Source organism: Salmo salar, chromosome ssa24 (genome assembly GCF_905237065.1).
Source record: "Salmo salar chromosome ssa24, Ssal_v3.1, whole genome shotgun sequence".
NCBI classification, from domain to species: Eukaryota; Metazoa; Chordata; class Actinopteri; order Salmoniformes; family Salmonidae; genus Salmo; species Salmo salar.
The window spans coordinates 49,007,579-49,020,116 of record NC_059465.1 but is presented as its reverse complement, the minus strand read 5'-3'; the positions used below and the strand labels follow the sequence as shown (position 1 = coordinate 49,020,116).

Below are 12,538 nucleotides of genomic sequence, written 5' to 3'. Positions count from 1 at the left end.
CGAGACCAACTTGTGGTGGGGAGGAGACAATACGCCACATGTACTGGGACTGTGCTTTCGCAGGAGTAGTGTGGGCCAGGGCGAGGGTGGAGAGAGGGGTAGGGAGAGCAGGGGGGTAGGTAGTGATCGTTTTCTGTTGTGGCTGCTTATCAGTCTTTTTAAGAAAGGGCTGTGGGACGCCAGGCAGGGGCTGGTTAAGTCGGGGGCAGACTGGGGGGTGGAGGGAATAGTGAGGAGAGTGGAGGGAGATTTGAGGGGAGGAGAGGAAGTGGGGTCACCATGCTGCCTTAGAGCGGTGGAAAGGGGGGTTGGGGCTGGTCAGGTAGTTAAGGTTTAGAATGTAGGTTGGCAGGTTTTTGGGGTTTTGGATTGCTTATGTTTATTGATGGCTTGTGTTTATATTTTATTTTAATTACATTTTTTGATTTTTTGCTGCAGCCCCCTGGAAAAGATTGGGGAGGGTGTTGGTTGCCCATCTCTTCCCAGAGAGAAAGGGTTTCAGGGTTTTTGAAAAATCGATGGGTTGTTTTTTGTTACAAGTTTTGTTTGGATATGGGCATCTAAAAGGTTAAAAGACGTGAATTGTTCACTGTGTAAATGTTTGAAAAGTTAGAATAAAAGCTTTGAATCATCATCTGTTCTTATCAGTTTAATATCTGATACGTCCCCATCGGGGGACTACATATTAAATGGATTTTTTGAACAGGGAGTTGGAAATGGGGCTTGCTCCGTCCGCTCCACGCATCGACCCGGTATTGCAGTACCTCCGGGAACGGTGCAACACTGTTCTCCCATTGTCAAGGGAAAAAAATACACAAAGGTATGTAAACAGCTAGCAGAAGAAGAGAAGAGAAGGAAAGAAAAAAGAAGAAACATCCAAACTGAAAGAAGGGCGAAGCGCCCTTCATGGGGTCCCCCGTTTTCCCTCCATTTTACTTAAAAAAAAAAAACATTGGCCAGGATTGTGTGTGTGTGTGTGTGTGTGTGTGTGTGTCTCTGTGTGTGTCTGTGTTTTTGACCCCCCAAAAAATACAATCACTTCACCAGGATTGTTTGTCTGTCTGTCTGTATCTTTGTCTGTCTGTGACTTTTTACCTACAGCCCTCAAACTTGGAAGGTTCGGGGACCACCAGCGGGAACCCGGCCTATAGTGCACAGTGTGTGTCTCGGGCCCCGACCTCTGACTTCCATACAACTCTGGTTTCTCTTCATTAGGCACAAGCCTTTCGCCTTTTATTAAATACTTCTGTGGAGAGAAACACTTATGAGTTCAACGTGTTTTTGGAAGGGCTTTGCTTCTGGCAGAGCCCGGTATCTTGTTTCAAGAGAAATTGACAGAGATGACACCCAGACTTTTTGCTCAGGCGTTTGACTTGAAGCCGGCTGACCGGCGTATTTTTCCACTCAAAGTAGTCGCTCGGCCAATTGAGTTCAAGCCCGACGACGACTGGCATATTTGCCGGGCTTTGAACAAATAGTCGCACTAGGCTTAAAGAGCTAGTGACTTAAAGACGCATTAGCGACTTTTTTAAAAAAAACACCCGCCTGTCACCAGGGAAGCGTTGGGTGGGGAGGAGCCAACTTTTGCCAAACCGCTGAGGTCTGCCGAGGCCCGGCGGGTGCAGGGGTCAATTTGTGGGTTATCGCTTCTTGTCCCTTTGGCTCAGATCAAGCTCGGTACTGCGGTGCCTCAAAGCTCGCTGGGTCAAAAGCCGAAGGCCGGAGGGCATAAGAGAGAATCCAGTTCTATTTGTTGCGGTGAGAACGTGGATTTACGGCCATTTTTCCATGAGGATATGGCCACTAATAGCAGCGCTGGGTCGGTCCCTAGGACTGGACTGAAGAACACTATTCGGTTTGCCTGGAAGAAGAAGTACGAATGCCAAGAGATACATTTGGGAGAACCGTGCATTTGGGAGAATCCCAGAGGTGATGTGTCTCCAGGGCAACGCTGTGGAGGAGGCATACGACATAACTCTTTACACAGTCTGGACATGCCTGTATGGGCTCTGAAGGAAATTAATAATGTAGTGTCTGGGTTCCTGTGGGGTGGGAAGGGTGTGAAAATTGCTCATGATGTGATGATAGCAGATTATGATAGGAGTGGGTTGAGATTAGTAGATCTGGAGGTTAAGTTAAAAGCCATACGGGTTAAGAGAGTGAAACAGTTTTTGTATGGGGAGGAGGGTCAGGGGTGGAAGGAGTTTTTCAGGCATTGGTTGCATAGGAGTGGAGGATGCGGAGATTATGGCTTGTTAATGTGTTTAAAGACTAGCATGTATGCAGAGGTGCCTGCGTTTTATCAGGAGGTGTTCAGGGCCTGGGCAGAGTTTTTACCGCAGGTTAGCTATGAGTGTGACTCTATTGGGGTGATTTTGAATCTACCGGTTTTTATGAACCCATTGCTGAAATCTGAGGGAAAGATGCTGGAGAGTAAGGTGCTTATGAGGGCGGGTATGATAAGAGTGAGGGACTTTAGGTATGAGGTGGTGCCGGGGTTCCTGCCTGATCAGGCGATCTTAGATACTGTCTGGAGTGTAGATGAGGATGTCAGGAAAGGGACGGTGTTGAGAATGTATGAGAGGATAAAGGAGTGTTTTCCAGGGGAGTGGGTGAGGCTGCTGGACAATCACATGAGTAAGGGGGGTATTAGAGACTTTGCCTGAGATGCAGGTGAAATGTGGGGAGTCTGTGCAAGCCTTATCCTCTACCAAGGTGAGGGCCTTCTACTGGGCTCTTCTTACCAGGAAGGTCAAGGCGCCTGCATCTGAGAAAGTGTGGAGGCAAGTGTTTCCAGGGTTGGATGTGGAGCGGTTGTGGGAGAAGATGGTATTGAGGCTCAACAGTCTTGAATGTACACATTTTGATTTTATGTTGAGGCACAATCGGGTGTTTACCAAGGTGGTGTTACATCAGGTAGACAGGTCAGGGTCTCGTGTGTGTGACGTATGTAGAGTTATGGATGAAAATCTGATGCACATGATGTTTGAGTGTGTCGAGGTAGCTGGGTTCTATGTGAGGTTGAGGGACATGCTAGAAAGGTACTGGGGAGTAGAGTTAATAAGAGGGGTGGATTGGAGGTGTTTGGTATTGTTTGGAGTGTGTCAGCATGTGAAGGGGGTGAATATTGAATTTTATGCTGTCACATGCAAGGTATGCTGTATATTCGAGGAGGAACTTGGAAAGGTTTGAGGGCAAGAGGGTGACAGTGTGGAAGGTGTTTGAAGGTATGGTCAAGAAGGATGTGGGATTGATGCATAGCTCTAGGCAGAAGGATTTTGAAAGTGTGTTTGTGAAGGATTGTGGATTCATTGCTGTGGGGGAGGATGGAGGTTTGGTGTATGGGTTTTGATGTGCAAAGTTTTAGAGAGATATCATTTATCATTTTAAAATAATTGTTTTTGAGAATTTCTTCGTTTTTATTTGATAGGGGGTTGCTTTTAACCTCTCTAATTTCATGGAATTTGTTTTATCTTAGTCTTGTATGTAATGTTTGTATGAAGTTGGTTTGGTATTTTTATTTTGTTTGGTTTTATTTGATAGTGGGTAAATTGGATGCCGACCTATGTTTAGTCTAGTGTTGATTGAATAGGTTTTGCATATTGAATTGAAAATATTGTAAAATAAGATTTTTAGAATAAAAATAAAAAAAATAAAAAAGGTACGCCAGATCTCGTCTGATCTCGTAAGCTAAGCAGGGTCCGGCCTGGTTAGTACTTGGATGGGAGACCGCCTGGGAATACCAGGTGCTGTAAGCATTTTGTCCACGAGGGTGTGTTCTTGCACTATTTCATCAGCAACACTGCCTTGTAGTAAGCATTTAATGATTAATTGACTAAATGCAGCTTCCTGCCTTTTAATAGGATCAAAGTTCCTTGTGTTGTCAATTAGCATCTGCCTTGTATTTATAAGACAAATAAGAATATTGTTGCTGAATGCAGCTTGTGTGTGCTTTGTGCTCCCTTGCCCTGTTCAAATGATGAAAGGAAATAAAGTTTGTATTTTATCCAACTACCTGTGCTAAAAAGTGATGGCTACAGTGTTTGTGTCACTGAAAAAGTAGAAGAAATTACAAAGTTCAAGCTGCTTATCTAATTGGTGAAAATGCAATGTCTGTTTATCAGACTCACTTTGACTATATATGTTATAGCAAGAGATGGTTTCTCGCAAATAAGAATATTGTTGCTGAATGCAGCTTGTGTGTGCTTTGTGCTCCCTTGCAAATATTGGGGACTTCACCCGAGCGTCGGGAGTGGTTCTTAACCACGCAAAGTCTTCCGTTAACCTCTTACATCTAGACGTTCCGCTAGCGGAACACCTGCTCCAATATCCAATGATAGGTGTGGTGCGAATTACAAATTCCTCAAAAATCCCTAAACTTCAATTTTTCAAACATATGACTATTTTACACCATTTTAAAGACAAGACTCTCCTTTATCTAACCACACTGTCCGATTTCAAAAAGGCTTTACAGCGAAAGCAAAACATTAGATTATGTCAGCAGAGTACCCAGCCAGAAATAATCAGACACCCATTTTTCAAGCTAGCATATAATGCCACAAAAAACAAAACCACAGCTAAATGCAGCACTAACCTTTGATGATCTTCATCAGATGACATTATGTTATACAATACATGCATGTTTTGTTCAATCAAGTTCATATTTATATCAAAAACCAGCTTTTTACATAAGCATGTGACGTTCAGAACTAGCATTCCCACCGAACACTTCTGGTGAATTTAATAAATTACTAACGATAAACGTTCACAAAAAACACAACAATTATTTTAAGAATTATAGATGCAGAACTCCTTTATGCCCTCGCTATGTCCGATTTTAAAATAGCTTTTCGGTGAAAGCACATTTTGCAATATTCTGAGTAGATAGCCCGGCCATCACAGGCTAGCTATTTTGACACCCACCAAGTGTGGTACTCACCAAACTCCGATTTACTATTAGAAAAGTTTGATTACCTTTGCTGTTCTTCGTCAGAATGCACTCCCAGGACTTCTACTTCAATAGAATGTTGGTTTGGTTCAAAATAATCCATAGTTATATCCAAATAGCGGCGTTTTGTTCGTGCGTTCAAGACACTATCCGAAGGGTAAATAAGGGTGACGCGGCCGACGCGTTTCGTGACAAAAAAAATCTAATCTACTATTCCATTACCGTACTTCGAAGCATGTCAACTGCTGTTTAAAATCAATTTTTATTTTATTTTTCTCGTAAAAAAGCGATAATATTTTCCGACCGGGAGTCGTTGTTTTCGTTCAAAGAGAGAGACAGTAAACATGGTGTCGGCTCGTGCACGCGCCTCCAGTCTCATTGTACTCTGATCAACCACTTTCCAAATGCGCTAATGTTTTTCAGCCAGGGGCTGCAAAGCCACCATTCAGCTTTTTCCCGCCTTCTGAGAGCCTATGGGAGCGTTAGAAAATGTCACGTTATGCCAGAGATCCCCTGTTTTGGTTAGAGATGGTCAGAGAGAGCGCTTCCTGTTTGGAATCTTCTCAGGTTTTGGCCTGCAAATGAGTTCTGTTATACTCACAGACACCATTCAAACAGTTTTAGAAACTTTAGGGTGTTTTCTATCCAAATCAAACAATTATATGCATATTCTAGTTACTGGGCAGGAGTAGTAACCAGATTAAATCGGGTACGTTTTTTATCCGGCAGTGCAAATACTGCCCCCTATCCCCAACAGGTTAAAAAGCTAGTGACTTAAAGACGCATTAGCGACTTAAAAAAAAAAAACACCCACCTGTCACCAGGGAAGCATTGGGTGGGGAGGAGCCAACTTTTGCCAAACTGCTGAGGTCTGCCGAGACCCCCGGGTGCCCGGCGAGTGCAGGGGTCAATTTGTGGGTTATCACTTCTCGTCCTTTTGGCTCAGATCAAGCTCGGTACTGCGGTGCCTCAAAGCTCGCTGAGTTCAAAGCCGATGGCCGATGTACGGCTGAGTTTTACCTCGGTTTTGGGGTATGCTTGGACCGGTGGTCCTCGAAGTCCTGACGGCCGTCCTCGAGACTGGAGTCCCGGGCAGGTCGATGGCTGTAGGCGTGCTGTCCCTCCTCTACAAGAAAGGGGACGCCGCTGACCTTAGAAACTGGCGGCCGTTGACCATGCTGTGCTGATCAGGGACTCCATCGCCTGGCTTGAGGATATAAGGCTACCTCTGATGGTAGCGGCGCTTGATCAGGCCAAGGCTTTTGATCGCGTCAGTAGGGCTTTTCTTTTCAGAGTGTTAGGTAGGTTAGAGTTTAGTGATCGCTTTATAAAGTGGATCAAGATTTTGTATGTGGGAGCGGGGTGCCGGGTGAGCATAAACAGCCATCTGGGTGACGTGTTTGGCCTCTCCTCAGGGGTCAGGCAGGATGCCCGCTCTCGGCACTCCTTTTCATGCTCTGTATGGAGCCCCTGGCGGCTGCCATTAGGGCTGACGCAGGGGTGGAGGGCTTGCTGGTCCCTGGGAGCGGCGGTTTGCGTGTTAAGGTAACACAGTACGCCGATGACACCACCTTGCTTTTGTGCAAGGACTCGTGCCTGCTAAGGTCTCTGGCCATAATTGGAGACTTTACCCGCGCGTCGGGAGCGGTCCTTAACCTCGCCAACTCGTCTGTTAAGTATTTCGGCAGATGGCGGGGCAGGACGGACGTGCCCGGGGGACTCTCTCTCTGTAATGGGGCCCTGAGGATTCCTGGGGTCCATTTTGAGACCTCCGGCTCCGCGACACTGAACTGGAACACGAGAGTTGCTGTGGTACAGAGGAAGCTGGCAATGTGGAAGGCCAGATCCTTGTCTTTCTTGGGCAAGGTCCTGGTCCTGAAGGTGGATGTACTGCCTTCCCTTCTGTACTTGGCATACATCTATCCATTGCCAGCGAGCATGAGGAGGGGGCTAGTAAGGCTCGTGTTTCAGTTCATGTGGGGGGGCAGATATGAGTATGTCGCCAGGGCTCGCATGCTCTCAACCATCGGGGAGGGAGGGAGGGGAGTTCCACACTTCCCACTCAAGCTGGACTCGATTTTTGTTTTGTTTTTGTTGAATGAGCTCGCTAATCTAGTGATTCATCCCTCCGGTTATTTCCTGCGGGTGTTTTTCTCGTACCAGGCGAGAAGCATAATGGTGTGGTCCAACACGGGTCCTCGGGCTGAACAGCTGCCGTGGCACTTCAGCCATGCGGCGAAGTGGCTACGTGCGCATCCCGAGGTTGAAGTTGCCCGAGTAGGTTTGGACCACAGACGCCTGTATGAGGAGGTCAGACGGACCGTTTGTGCACCCCCTGTGGTGGGTACCCCATACAGGCGCGGGGCCTAGACAATCGTCTTAAGGATCTAAATTGGTTAAGCCTCCACAAGTGCTTGCCGGTAAAATCCATCATGTACCGGCATAGCTTGGCACGGTCGCCCCAGTGCCCGAGACCAACTTGTGGTGGGGAGGAGACAATACGCCACATGTACTGGGACTGTGCTTTCGCAGGAGTAGTGTGGGCCAGGGCGAGGGTGGAGAGAGGGGTAGGGAGAGCAGGGGGGTAGGTAGTGATCGTTTTCTGTTGTGGCTGCTTATCAGTCTTTTTAAGAAAGGGCTGTGGGACGCCAGGCAGGGGCTGGTTAAGTCGGGGGCAGACTGGGGGGGTGGAGGGAATAGTGAGGAGAGTGGAGGGAGATTTGAGGGGAGGAGAGGAAGTGGGGTCACCATGCTGCCTTAGAGCGGTGGAAAGGGGGGTTGGGGCTGGTCAGGTAGTTAAGGTTTAGAATGTAGGTTGGCAGGTTTTTGGGGTTTTGGATTGCTTATGTTTATTGATGGCTTGTGTTTATATTTTATTTTAATTACATTTTTTGATTTTTTTGCTGCAGCCCCCTGGAAAAGATTGGGGGAGGGTGTTGGTTGCCCATCTCTTCCCAGAGAGAAAGGGTTTCAGGGTTTTTGAAAAATCGATGGGTTGTTTTTTGTTACAAGTTTTGTTTGGATATGGGCATCTAAAAGGTTAAAAGACGTGAATTGTTCACTGTGTAAATGTTTGAAAAGTTAGAATAAAAGCTTTGAATCATCATCTGTTCTTATCAGTTTAATATCTGATACGTCCCCCATCGGGGGACTACATATTAAATGGATTTTTTGAACAGGGAGTTGGAAATGGGGCTTGCTCCGTCCGCTCCACGCATCGACCCGGTATTGCAGTACCTCCGGGAACGGTGCAACACTGTTCTCCCATTGTCAAGGGAAAAAAATACACAAAGGTATGTAAACAGCTAGCAGAAGAAGAGAAGAGAAGGAAAGAAAAAAGAAGAAACATCCAAACTGAAAGAAGGGCGAAGCGCCCTTCATGGGGTCCCCCGTTTTCCCTCCATTTTACTTAAAAAAAAAAAACATTGGCCAGGATTGTGTGTGTGTGTGTCTCTGTGTGTGTCTGTGTTTTTGACCCCCCAAAAAATACAATCACTTCACCAGGATTGTTTGTCTGTCTGTCTGTATCTTTGTCTGTCTGTGACTTTTTACCTACAGCCCTCAAACTTGGAAGGTTCGGGGACCACCAGCGGGAACCCGGCCTATAGTGCACAGTGTGTGTCTCGGGCCCCGACCTCTGACTTCCATACAACTCTGGTTTCTCTTCATTAGGCACAAGCCTTTCGCCTTTTATTAAATACTTCTGTGGAGAGAAACACTTATGAGTTCAACGTGTTTTTGGAAGGGCTTTGCTTCTGGCAGAGCCCGGTATCTTGTTTCAAGAGAAATTGACAGAGATGACACCCAGACTTTTTGCTCAGGCGTTTGACTTGAAGCCGGCTGACCGGCGTATTTTTCCACTCAAAGTAGTCGCTCGGCCAATTGAGTTCAAGCCCGACGACGACTGGCATATTTGCCGGGCTTTGAACAAATAGTCGCACTAGGCTTAAAGAGCTAGTGACTTAAAGACGCATTAGCGACTTTTTTAAAAAAACACCCGCCTGTCACCAGGGAAGCGTTGGGTGGGGAGGAGCCAACTTTTGCCAAACCGCTGAGGTCTGCCGAGGCCCGGCGGGTGCAGGGGTCAATTTGTGGGTTATCGCTTCTTGTCCCTTTGGCTCAGATCAAGCTCGGTACTGCGGTGCCTCAAAGCTCGCTGGGTCAAAAGCCGAAGGCCGGAGGGCATAAGAGAGAATCCAGTTCTATTTGTTGCGGTGAGAACGTGGATTTACGGCCATTTTTCCATGAGGATATGGCCACTAATAGCAGCGCTGTGTCGGTCCCTAGGACTGGACTGAAGAACACTATTCGGTTTGCCTGGAAGAAGAAGTACGAATGCCAAGAGATACATTTGGGAGAACCGTGCATTTGGGAGAATCCCAGAGGTGATGTGTCTCCAGGGCAACGCTGTGGAGGAGGCATACGACATAACTCTTTACACAGTCTGGACATGCCTGTATGGGCTCTGAAGGAAATTAATAATGTAGTGTCTGGGTTCCTGTGGGGTGGGAAGGGTGTGAAAATTGCTCATGATGTGATGATAGCAGATTATGATAGGGGTGGGTTGAGATTAGTAGATCTGGAGGTTAAGTTAAAAGCCATACGGGTTAAGAGAGTGAAACAGTTTTTGTATGGGGAGGAGGGTCAGGGGTGGAAGGAGTTTTTCAGGCATTGGTTGCATAGGAGTGGAGGATGCGGAGATTATGGCTTGTTAATGTGTTTAAAGACTAGCATGTATGCAGAGGTGCCTGCGTTTTATCAGGAGGTGTTCAGGGCCTGGGCAGAGTTTTTACCGCAGGTTAGCTATGAGTGTGACTCTATTGGGGTGATTTTGAATCTACTGGTTTTTATGAACCCATTGCTGAAATCTGAGGGAAAGATGCTGGAGAGTAAGGTGCTTATGAGGGCGGGTATGATAAGAGTGAGGGACTTTAGGTATGAGGTGGTGCCGGGGTTCCTGCCTGATCAGGCGATCTTAGATACTGTCTGGAGTGTAGATGAGGATGTCAGGAAAGGGACGGTGTTGAGAATGTATGAGAGGATAAAGGAGTGTTTTCCAGGGGAGTGGGTGAGGCTGCTGGACAATCACATGAGTAAGGGGGTATTAGAGACTTTGCCTGAGATGCAGGTGAAATGTGGGGAGTCTGTGCAAGCCTTATCCTCTACCAAGGTGAGGGCCTTCTACTGGGCTCTTCTTACCAGGAAGGTCAAGGCGCCTGCATCTGAGAAAGTGTGGAGGCAAGTGTTTCCAGGGTTGGATGTGGAGCGGTTGTGGGAGAAGATGGTATTGAGGCTCAACAGTCTTGAATGTACACATTTTGATTTTATGTTGAGGCACAATCGGGTGTTTACCAAGGTGGTGTTACATCAGGTAGACAGGTCAGGGTCTCGTGTGTGTGACGTATGTAGAGTTATGGATGAAAATCTGATGCACATGATGTTTGAGTGTGTCGAGGTAGCTGGGTTCTATGTGAGGTTGAGGGACATGCTAGAAAGGTACTGGGGAGTAGAGTTAATAAGAGGGGTGGATTGGAGGTGTTTGGTATTGTTTGGAGTGTGTCAGCATGTGAAGGGGGGTGAATATTGAATTTTATGCTGTCACATGCAAGGTATGCTGTATATTCGAGGAGGAACTTGGAAAGGTTTGAGGGCAAGAGGGTGACAGTGTGGAAGGTGTTTGAAGGTATGGTCAAGAAGGATGTGGGATTGATGCATAGCTCTAGGCAGAAGGATTTTGAAAGTGTGTTTGTGAAGGATTGTGGATTCATTGCTGTGGGGGAGGATGGAGGTTTGGTGTATGGGTTTTGATGTGCAAAGTTTTAGAGAGATATCATTTATCATTTTAAAATAATTGTTTTTGAGAATTTCTTCGTTTTTATTTGATAGGGGGTTGCTTTTAACCTCTCTAATTTCATGGAATTTGTTTTATCTTAGTCTTGTATGTAATGTTTGTATGAAGTTGGTTTGGTATTTTTATTTTGTTTGGTTTTATTTGATAGTGGGTAAATTGGATGCCGACCTATGTTTAGTCTAGTGTTGATTGAATAGGTTTTGCATATTGAATTGAAAATATTGTAAAATAAGATTTTTAGAATAAAAATAAAAAAAAAATAAAAAAAGGTACGCCAGATCTCGTCTGATCTCGTAAGCTAAGCAGGGTCCGGCCTGGTTAGTACTTGGATGGGAGACCGCCTGGGAATACCAGGTGCTGTAAGCATTTTGTCCACGAGGGTGTGTTCTTGCACTATTTCATCAGCAACACTGCCTTGTAGTAAGCATTTAATGATTAATTGACTAAATGCAGCTTCCTGCCTTTTTAATAGGATCAAAGTTCCTTGTGTTGTCAATTAGCATCTGCCTTGTATTTATAAGACAAATAAGAATATTGTTGCTGAATGCAGCTTGTGTGTGCTTTGTGCTCCCTTGCCCTGTTCAAATGATGAAAGGAAATAAAGTTTGTATTTTATCCAACTACCTGTGCTAAAAAGTGATGGCTACAGTGTTTGTGTCACTGAAAAAGTAGAAGAAATTACAAAGTTCAAGCTGCTTATCTAATTGGTGAAAATGCAATGTCTGTTTATCAGACTCACTTTGACTATATATGTTATAGCAAGAGATGGTTTCTCGCAAATAAGAATATTGTTGCTGAATGCAGCTTGTGTGTGCTTTGTGCTCCCTTGCAAATATTGGGGACTTCACCCGAGCGTCGGGAGTGGTTCTTAACCACGCAAAGTCTTCCGTTAACCTCTTACATCTAGACGTTCCGCTAGCGGAACACCTGCTCCAATATCCAATGATAGGTGTGGTGCGAATTACAAATTCCTCAAAAATCCCAAAACTTCAATTTTTCAAACATATGACTATTTTACACCATTTTAAAGACAAGACTCTCCTTTATCTAACCACACTGTCCGATTTCAAAAAGGCTTTACAGCGAAAGCAAAACATTAGATTATGTCAGCAGAGTACCCAGCCAGAAATAATCAGACACCCATTTTTCAAGCTAGCATATAATGCCACAAAAAACAAAACCACAGCTAAATGCAGCACTAACCTTTGATGATCTTCATCAGATGACATTATGTTATACAATACATGCATGTTTTGTTCAATCAAGTTCATATTTATATCAAAAACCAGCTTTTTACATAAGCATGTGACGTTCAGAACTAGCATTCCCACCGAACACTTCTGGTGAATTTAATAAATTACTAACGATAAACGTTCACAAAAAACACAACAATTATTTTAAGAATTATAGATGCAGAACTCCTTTATGCCCTCGCTATGTCCGATTTTAAAATAGCTTTTCGGTGAAAGCACATTTTGCAATATTCTGAGTAGATAGCCCGGCCATCACAGGCTAGCTATTTTGACACCCACCAAGTGTGGTACTCACCAAACTCCGATTTACTATTAGAAAAGTTTGATTACCTTTGCTGTTCTTCGTCAGAATGCACTCCCAGGACTTCTACTTCAATAGAATGTTGGTTTGGTTCAAAATAATCCATAGTTATATCCAAATAGCGGCGTTTTGTTCGATGCGTTCAAGACACTATCCGAAGGGTAAATAAGGGTGACGCGGCCGAC

The 12,538-nt window shown here is 45.3% G+C and overlaps 2 non-coding genes and 2 pseudogenes across 2 annotated transcripts; all 4 read left to right on the top strand.

Annotated features, from left to right (window-relative positions):
* The first annotated feature begins 617 nt into the window (after positions 1-617).
* Positions 618-786, top strand: LOC123730447 (uncharacterized; annotated as a pseudogene).
* A 406-nt stretch (positions 787-1,192) lies between these two features.
* Positions 1,193-1,309, top strand: LOC123730456 (U5 spliceosomal RNA). The gene has a single exon (XR_006761900.1). It is a non-coding gene; the product is annotated as a U5 spliceosomal RNA (small nuclear RNA).
* Positions 1,310-8,037: 6,728 nt separating this feature from the next.
* On the top strand, positions 8,038-8,207 carry LOC123730446 (uncharacterized; annotated as a pseudogene).
* Positions 8,208-8,597: 390 nt separating this feature from the next.
* LOC123730455 (U5 spliceosomal RNA) lies at positions 8,598-8,714 on the top strand. Its single transcript, XR_006761899.1, has one exon. It is a non-coding gene; the product is annotated as a U5 spliceosomal RNA (small nuclear RNA).
* The last annotated feature ends 3,824 nt before the right edge of the window (positions 8,715-12,538 follow it).